The sequence below is a fragment of the Canis lupus genome, chromosome 37 (assembly GCF_048164855.1).
Source record: "Canis lupus baileyi chromosome 37, mCanLup2.hap1, whole genome shotgun sequence".
Classification (NCBI taxonomy): domain Eukaryota; kingdom Metazoa; phylum Chordata; class Mammalia; order Carnivora; family Canidae; genus Canis; species Canis lupus.
In genome coordinates this window covers 11,433,778-11,443,427 of record NC_132874.1, presented here as the reverse complement: position 1 = coordinate 11,443,427, position 9,650 = coordinate 11,433,778, and the positions used below count along the sequence as shown (strand labels likewise).

The window sequence follows — 9,650 nt, the reverse complement described above, 5'->3', positions numbered from 1 at the left end:
AATGCGTTGCATGTCAAGGTGACAGATGCATATCAGAGAAGATTTCTTCCTTTAAGATCTCATAATCTGGGAAGACTAACTTTCATGAGACAGGAAATTATACAAGATTGAAGTACTAAAGAGAATAGAGTACAAGTGTGATTAGGATTCAGAAGAAGATAATGGATGGGATCTGGAATAGTCTAGGCTCTTACCACTCAAAGTGTGGTCCATGTACCAGCAGCATCAGTATGACTGGGAAATTGTTAGAAATGCAGAATTTCAGGTATCACTCCAGACCTACTGGATCAGAATCTACATTTTAACAATATCCTCAGCCTATTGTAAACACTTTAAAATTTGAGAAGCACTGCTCCAGGAGAATTGGTTCATGAGCTGAGGTCTAAAGAATGAATAAAACTTGTAGAAACTTAATATTTATTGGCATTAGATTTCTTTAGGCTCAGTATTTCTTTTTCAGTAAATGCAATACTTTCTGTAGCCTTGATATCAAAAGCCCTTCTAATTTGTAATGGAAAGCCTGGATAAAGTTGGGGAGAGTTGATTTTCATGCAGATAGAAAATGGAATTCCAAAGAGTAAGGCCATTTGGAGCAACTGGTGAGCTTGATTTGAAGACTGAAAATACAAGAATAAAAGTTTACCTGTTCTTCTGAATGTAGACCCTTATGAGAAAATTTCTATTTGAAATCACCCTACCCTGTATTTGGTAGCTTATGCTAGAATGTGTATAAGAAGCCCTCTTGGAAACATCTAAACATCTCAAATTTAATCTTATTTTTGCAGTTCATCTCAAAGGCTTACAAGAGAAGGGCCTTTCTTTGTTAATGGATTGGCATCTCTAACTCTTGAATTTTTATAGAACATGCATTCTTCTCTTTGGTGGAAGAACTTAAAAATTGTAATCTGTCTTCTTTGCCTTTGGCCAAAGGGAAATAAAAATATTAGTGACTTAGCCAAGAGCAGGTTTTTCACAAATCATGGTTGATAAATTAATTATGATAGAAAGATGAGCCAAAGAGATCCCTGATAAAGTGGAAAAAAGGTAACATGGACATGAATCCTGAGGGGTATGAGGGGTGGCTGGAAGTATATTTAGAACAGGAGGTGTTTTCTGTACAGGGCTAGATAGTGAACAATGTAGGATTTGTGTACCATCTTGTCTCTGTCCCAACTTTCAACTCTGTCATTGTGTTGTGAAAGCACAATGAATGGGGGAAGTTGTATTTTAATAAAACTTTGTGGACACTGAATTTTGAATTTCAGATAACATTCATGTGTCACGAAATATCATTCTTGTAAAAAATCTTTCCAGCTATTGAAAACCTTAAAAACTATCACTAGCTGGCAGGCAGTAGAAAAATGGGGTGGGTAGATTTGCCTCCCAGGCCATAGTTTGCTGATCCCTGCTTTAGAACTATAATTAAAATGTTGCAATTAAAGAAGATTCACATCAAAGTTTTTATGTTGGCCAAAAGGACAATGATTTAGTAAACTGTAGTATAATCACTTATGAAATTCTTTGCAACCAATTAAAATAAAGACTATGTTGCAACATGGAAAATGCTATGATAAACTGCAAGTTGAATAAAGCAGGCTCAAAAATTATGTCTACTTTGATTATGACTATATTGAATGAATCTTGAATAAACTATCTGCAAATTATGTATGCACAGGGATTGAAAGAGAAAATGAAAGCCATTTGATTTGTATGGAGTTGGGATTATGGGTAATTTGTTTTTGTTTTTGCTTAAATGTGAATATCAAGCTGCCTTTCAGTTCTTGAGTTCTATGATGCCACTGACATTTAGCTCAAATTAGTTCATCAGGAGAGTTCCTTTTGCAGATGAAGAAGGAAGAGAACATAATTTAGGTTTGTCAGAGGTCAGAAGAGTTTTCGGTAGTGTTCTAGTTAACCACTGCTACGTAACAAACAGCCCCGCACTTAGTGGCCTAAAACAACAACCGTTTTATTATACTCACATAGTCCATGGGTCAGAAACCACTTAAGACACAGTAGCAATGGCATGCCTCTACCCGGTTATGTATGTGACCTAGCTGGGAAGACCAGAATGTCTGCAGGTGACTTGAATGGCTGAGGGTTGGAGGATCCACTTCTGGAATGGTGTCATCACTAGTCCCACCTGCAGCCCAAGCATCCGAGGATGGTATATTAGTTTGTTAGGGCTGCCATAACAAAGTACGACAAATTAGGAGGCTTACACAACAGAAATTTCTTGTCTCACAGTCCTCGAGACTAAAATTTGAGCTCAAGGAGTAGATAGGGTTTGTTCCTTTTGGAGGCTGTGAGCGAAGATCTGTTCCATGCCTTTCTCTTAGCCTCTGGTGGTTCTCTGGCCATCTTTGGCATTCCTTGGCTTGCAGATGCACCATGCCAATCTCTACTTTCATACTCACATGGTGCTCTCCCGTGCACATGTCTGTCACTGTGTCCAAACTCCTCCCTTTATAAGAACACCAGTCATATCTGATTAAGGCCCACCCTAATGACCTTACTTTAATCGGATCATCTATAAAGATTCAATTTTTAAACAAGGTCACACTCACCAGTACTGGGACTAGGACTTCAACATCTTTGGGGGAATGTAATTCAACCCATAACATAGGGGCTCATCTAGGACTATCCACCACAATATCTACAGATAACCTGTCCACATGGCACAAAGCTGGGTGTTAAGAGGGAGCATCCCTAAAGCAAGCATTGCAGGTGAACCAGATAGAAGTACTTGATCTTTCATGAACTAGCTTTGGAAAGCTATTGTCTATTGGTAGAAGCAGCCATAAGCTTGCCCAGATTCAAGAGGAAGGACATTATAGAGGGAAGAGTATCAAAGAGTCTGCAGCCATTTAACAAACCACAAAACTCTAAGTAGGGATTTTTGACATAGGGTTTATGGATCCAGTGGGAATCCACAGGTGGCTTTTAAAAGTCTGAGGAGCCATGGAAACTATGCAATGTGTATCAGCCCACATTCTTTTTTCTGTGGCATGAATCCACAGAGCTCATTCTATGCTCAAAAGGGTCTATGGCCTACAAAATGATTAGGAAGTACTGGAATATTGAGTCCATCTGCTGCTTCTATTCAGAAAAGGACATTCTTCCCTTTCTCTAACTCAGAGAAAATGTTTTCTATCTCTGGCTTGGCATCAGCACCAGCCTTTCTCCTTCCCTGAGGCAGCCTCTGCCATCTGCCAAATGATGTGGCTCTGTGACCCTGGTGTCCTTGACACTGTTCAGAAGCCTTAGAGGGAGGTCCTCAGCAAACCCAGAATGCTCTGACTCCCCTGTGCACAGAGATGGATTGAAATGCAGTGTGTTTCCCACTCCCCGGACCTGAGAGTCTATGATATTCCCTGCTGGCAGCTCCAGAGAGCCAGTACATGGGTGACGATATCTGTTCTTCCAACCTTGTTCGTGCCTCTATATTATTTGTGTCCCTGACTATCTCTCCTCCACTAACTAACAAACTCCAAGAGACCGAGTGCCTGTCTTATTTCTCTTTATAATAAAAGATATTTAGTACTATGTTTTGCATATGATTGCAAGTTGATAATTTAAAAACATCAAAATTGAGCTGCAGAAATTAGAACAGGTGCCCAGGGACTCTGATGCCAGCTTTGGGCATAAGAGGGCTAGTTATTTCTGTTAGGACATGGGGCTTCAAGGGCTCCCTATGCTGAGGAAAGTTTCATTTAGAGGAAGATGTCAGCTGTAAACAGTAGATTTGAAAGAGGGTATTTGGGGAGTGACACAGCTGGCTTGGTTCCTAATCCCAGATCTGTCACCCAAAATCTTCAGGACACTGGCCAAGGCATTTCTGTATGGTATAATGGAAGCTGCTGTGAACCTTGGCTCTCCCATTTAGTAGCTGGGTGAGAGGCACCTAGGTACCTAGGCCAATTGGTAAATGTCTGGTCCCTAAAGCCAGCCTGCCTGGGTTTGTGTCCTAGCTCCTCCTCTGAGTGCCTGTGACCTGGCACAGACCTTAGCTGCCTCATCTCTAAAGCACCAACATCATGAGCTCACCAGCCTCCACTGAGCACCCCCAATGCCATAGGCACTCTTCCAAGTGCTTCACATATATTCGCCCCTCTGCTCCTCAGAACAACCTAATACCCAGGTGGTGTTATTACCCCATTTACCCATAGTGCAACTGAAGTCCAGAGGAGGTAACCTGCCCACAGTCACACCACCATCAAAGGGCACAGCTGACATTTGAGCCAGGCAGTTCAGCTCCCCATGTCTCTTACTTTATCTAGGTTACCATCCAGCTCCCTTACGCGACACACCAAAGAATTCAACAAATGTTGGCTGTCGGTAACAATCATACTGAGTCTCACATCCTCATCTTGAGGGAAGGGATGATACTCTCTAATTCACCAGTAGAGATGACACAGATAAATCTCCTAGCTGTACCCATGAGACCGTGGTGCCTGCGTTTGCGGTGTCTGGTGCTGGCCACCTGGCAAGTGGATGGGCCATGGTCCCAACAACACAGACTTGGAGACCAGGACCTCTCATCCGGTGCTAAGCCTGGAGCGCTTGGTGTTTTCTAGCTTGTAGTGCTTTGCTGATGGCAGAAGCTCATAAATATGGTTTATTAATTTCTCCAGGAATCAGAGAATTTCTCCCACTCTTGTAGAGGCAACGTTGGAAGAAGGTGAGAGAGAAAGGGTAGTGAAGTCCTGGGGCAGAAATAATATTGATTCCACCCTTGATTCCAGTCCCTGCTCCAGGAAAACATTCACTCTTCATGCAAGAGAGAAGCCTCTCAGAAACCCACTTAATGCCAATTTCTATTTAATCTGTGCATAGATGTTGCTGCCCATTATTAATGCTTGACAGCTGTTGCCCTGTTCTTATGTTGCCCGTGCAGACCAATAAGTCTGCCTTAGACTTCTGGCTGCGACAGGCTGGGGACCATGTCTATTTATTGCTGTCAGTGGTGCTGTGCCAAGTATCAGGCTCAAAACATTTCTTGGCCAATTCAGCAGCTGTTGATCCTATTGGAGGTAAAGTCTAGTCCTGGTTATTTACCACCCCAATTTCTGACTCATGGCAAGTCATCCATTTACAATGATATTCTGGCCTCCTTACCTCTGTTTTTACTCTTGGGTAAAACACCACCATATGCAGAAGACGTGATTGTTAATGTGGTGGAGAAAGGGGATTTGGTTCACGGCAGACCTTGCAGGAGTGGGCTTATCAGGGAACTTCTGTTAAATAAATACTTGCCATAGTCAAGCATCAGGTTGAGAGCTTTCCAAATGCAAAGGGAATGGAAGGACAGCTCTTGGAGCACTGGTGGTCTGTGGGAGGTGGGGCACTGTCTACTCACACTTTCAGCGACAACCGCTAGATCAACAAGTAACAGCCTGGCCTCTTGCCCCTCACCTTTTTCCTGTCTCCCCTGGAGGAGAAATGAAGGATATGATTGTGGGATCAACCATTGGTCTATGGTTTTCAGTGTAGACTGAATAATAGCAATCATAAAATATCAAGTCATAATCCCCCTAACTTGTAAATGTTAACTTATTTAGGAAAGGGGTCTTTGTGGATGTGATTAAGTTAAGGATTCTGAAGTAATATATAGAATTATTGAATCAATATGTTGTAGACCTGAAACTAATACAACATTGTATGTCAATTATATTTATATAATAATAATAATAATAATAATAATAATAATAATAGTAATAGTAAAAGTTAAGGATTCTGAGACCAGGAGTATTGGTCAGGTTGGGCTGCCATAACAAAATACTACATCCCGGTGGCTTAAACAACAGAAATTTATTTCTCATAGTCCTGGAGAATACAAGTCTCAAATCAAGGTGCTGGCAGAGTTGGTTTCTCCTGAGGTCTTCCTCCTTGGCTTGCAGATGGCTACCTTCTCCCTGTGTCTTCACACAGACTTTCCTCCCTGTGCATGGATCTCTGGTTTCTTTTCCTCTTTTGTGAAGACACAAGTCCTATTGGATTAGTGCTCCACACTTACGACATGATTTAATCTTAACAACTTCTTTTTTAAGGCCTTATCTTCAAATATAGACACATTGGGGGTTAGAGCTTCAACAAAATATTTTTTTAAAAAGATTTCATTTATTTACTCATGAAAGACACACACACACAGAGGCAGAGACATAGGCAGAGGGAGCCCAATGAGGGTCTCGATCCCAGGACCCTGGGGATCATGACCTGAGCCAAAGGCAGACACTCAACCATAGAACCACCCAAGCACCCAACAAAATAATTTTACAGGGGACACAAGTCAGTCCATAACAGTAGATGAACCTGGATTTCCCAAGTGGACCTGAAATGCCTCATCAAGATAAAGGCAAGAGTAATTCAAGGCAGACAGGGAGGAAAAGGCACAGGAAAGGGAGTCAGCAATGTGGCTATTGCATCAGGGATTGGGATGATGAGGACACAAGTCAAGGAATGCTGGCAGCCACCAGGAACTGGAAGAGATGAAGATAAAGCCTACACACGTGTATGGAGGAAGCACGGTGCTGCTGACACCTTGATTTTGGACTCTGGCACACAGAACTGTGAGAGATACATTTCCGTTGTTTTAACCCAGTTTTGTGACAGCAGCCCCAAGAAACAAGTACAGTCAGGCAGTGCTTTTTGAAGATGGGACCTGGTGCTTTGGCCTTTTGTCTTCTCTCTCTCTGCCCCTGCCCAGGGGGAGGCAGCAATTCTTGATAAACCTGCCTACTCTGCAGACCAAAATTTTCTCTCATGTGAGCTGTCCCGAATTCTAGACAGGGGAGTGGGAATGGGAGCAGCAGGGCTGAGGGCACTCCGAGGCCCCTTTGGTCACTGATCATAGCCACATCATGCAAGCTGGCTCCATCAGGAGAAAGCTCAAATTCTGAGCTCCATCTATCTGATCCTATGCATTTCTCAGTTGTGACTAAAGGCAAGGGTGTTTTTATGAATCCCCTTGCAAACCCCAACCAAATGCCTAAGAGATGGGTCTGTGGACTGGCTCCTTTGTAGAATAGAGTGGCCTCCCAGGATCCCTGCTTGAAGAAAGATGGGGGTGGAAATTGATAAGAGGCACTCTGGCACAAGACTGCCAGGGTTCAGATCGGAGTGCTGACATTTTAGTTGTGCCACTGTGGGCAGATTCATTTTTTTCCTTGCTTAATTCTCTCATCTAGAAAACAGGGACAGATAAGAGCCCTTCTATCCTAGGTGTGAGCATTAAACCAATGAATTCATACAAAGAACTTTGGACAGCTTAAGCATGAAGACTCAGAGCCAGCCCCCACTAGATGGGAGCTGTTGTGTCTAGAAAAATAAATTAGAGAAATGGAAAAAAAGAAATGGCTATCAGATGCGGATATAAATTATTGTTCCCTAGATGCTTTTGGGTAAAACTCAGCAGCATTTAAATATCTGGTCTGACACACTGCTGAGGTGACTGGTAATGACTCAAGGCTTTGGTAGGGAAGAGTGAGGAAAAAGGACATCACAGGGATTTGCAGGGGGAAAACTTGATGAATAAGACTCATGTTTCTGCCATTAAGGGAAAGAGTGCAGCGTGGGCATTGGCAGCACAACAAAGAGGGCCCTGGCAGCTCCACATTACCAGTAGAACATCAGGCAGTAGTCACATTCCATTGTTTCCAATACTTAGAAGTTCTGGGAAAGAGGGGAGGATCATTTCCTCATTAATTCAGTGCGTATGTGTTGAGCGCCTGCTATGTGGTTTTTATCAATGTGCTCTTCTAGCAGAGCCCATAGTAGGTTCTCAGTCAATGTTCATCAAATGAATGGATGAAATTATGAGTAAGTGGGTGAATAACCTGCCTCAGCAAGCTAATAGAAGTGTCCCAGATATACAAAAGATCTCAAACCACAGCATGTATCATTAAAAAGGAGGTAGATATAGGACATGAAAAAATGTGCATGCAGCTCTGCTCCCAGCACACAGTTTCCTGCCACAGGAAGTGCAGGGAGGGGGCAGTAAAGGACAGGGTGTCCCTTCCTAACAGCGTCCCTCTTAGCCATGAGAGCATCCATCTTGCAGATAGAAGATATGCATAGAAACAAGTAACACAAGCTTCAGGGTCATTCAACATCCCTTGACTTCTGTGCCTGCTCTCGCCTATTCCTGGAGGAACATCCAACCCAAAGCCCAAGAGATGACATAAGAAGCAACAGGCAGTGATTCTGTCCAGGAAACTGATGAACAAGACTTCCCGAGGGGAGGGCACGGTGGGCACATCTCAGGCCCCTTCCCTTGGGCGTGCCATGGTCCACGTGACTGTGGCTTCCTTCCGTGATGCTGACGTGATATTGTTTTGATGTAAATGAAAGTAAGAAGGACCTTGACTAAAGTTGCTGTTTTCTTCTGACGTCTGTTTGCAGCCTGTCTATTCCTCCAAGGACATTCCAAATTTGGTTCCAAGAACATATTTAACATATTTTCATGTAATTAAAAGACTTTTTAAGAAACGCGGGCAGAGAGGAGCTGCCACAATAATACACAATTGCATAGGGCTGGCTGGAGGTATCCTGGCCATGAGTGAAATCTGGGGGTGTGGGGCAAAGGTTCCAGGGGAAAGGAACTTCTGGGAAGGGAGAACATTGTGTAGAGGAAGCACTAAATAAATCCTCACTCATGCAGCGTGAGTGTGGCATGGAAGTCCATCCTAGGAGGTCGGGGCCCATAGGAAGGCCCTAGAGGTTTCTGTTAGGTTTGCAAGTGAGTAGATATTAAATAAGAGACTAAGGATGCAGTAGAGAAAAGAGGCCAAGTGAAAAAGCAAAAAGAGTAAGGACAGAGGGCAGAAAGAGGGAATGAATGGTAGCGCAAGACAAGACAGAGTGGCAAGAAGACAAGTTGGGCCAAGTTTTGAATCAGCAATAATTGTGCTTCAGATAAACCTCACTGGATACCATACCACCACTGTGCAAAGCTAAGACAAGTTGGATCCTCCACCTCCATCACACTTCTTATTTATTTTTAAATTTTTATTTATTTATTTGAGAGAGAGGGCACATGAGTAAGGAGGAGGGGTAGAGTTAGAAGGAGAAGCAGACTCCCTGCTGAGCAGGGAACTCGATGTAGACCTCAATCTCAGGACCCTGAGATCATGACCTGAGCTGAAGACAGATGCTTAGCCAACTGGGCCACCCAGGCATCCCACCCTCAAACTTTTTAAGGCACAACATATGCACCTCCAAGAGGCAATTTTTTCCTGAGGGATCGACTTCAAACACAAGGATGCTCATATTGCTATTGACCTCTATTGCTCAGTGCTATACTTCTCTGGCTAAATTATTGCTTTTGACCAGGTGGAAAGAGACTTTGCTGATTACCACACGAGGATGGGACTATGTGGATTACTACATGAGGAAGAGTATGATCATTTACCATAGTAGCAATGGTATTTACTCTGTGCCAGGTGCTGTGCAAGGGGATGCATGTGGCTGTTGGTAAGCCCCCGTACTTGCTTTCATGGAGGTTACAGACTAGGGTGTGTGACATGTGTGAAATGAACCACTGAGATTTAAAACAGAGAAGTGTCATGTTCATATTTGTATTTTACTGAGATCAATCTGGCCATGTGGTGCAGAAATGCATGACTAAGGGGCAGAGATGGACGCAGAGACAT

At 43.1% G+C, this 9,650-nt stretch overlaps 1 pseudogene; it reads right to left on the bottom strand.

Moving 5' to 3' along the window:
- Positions 1-8,869: 8,869 nt before the first annotated feature.
- On the bottom strand, positions 8,870-8,953 carry LOC140626491 (U4 spliceosomal RNA; annotated as a pseudogene).
- Between the last annotated feature and the right edge of the window lie 697 nt (positions 8,954-9,650).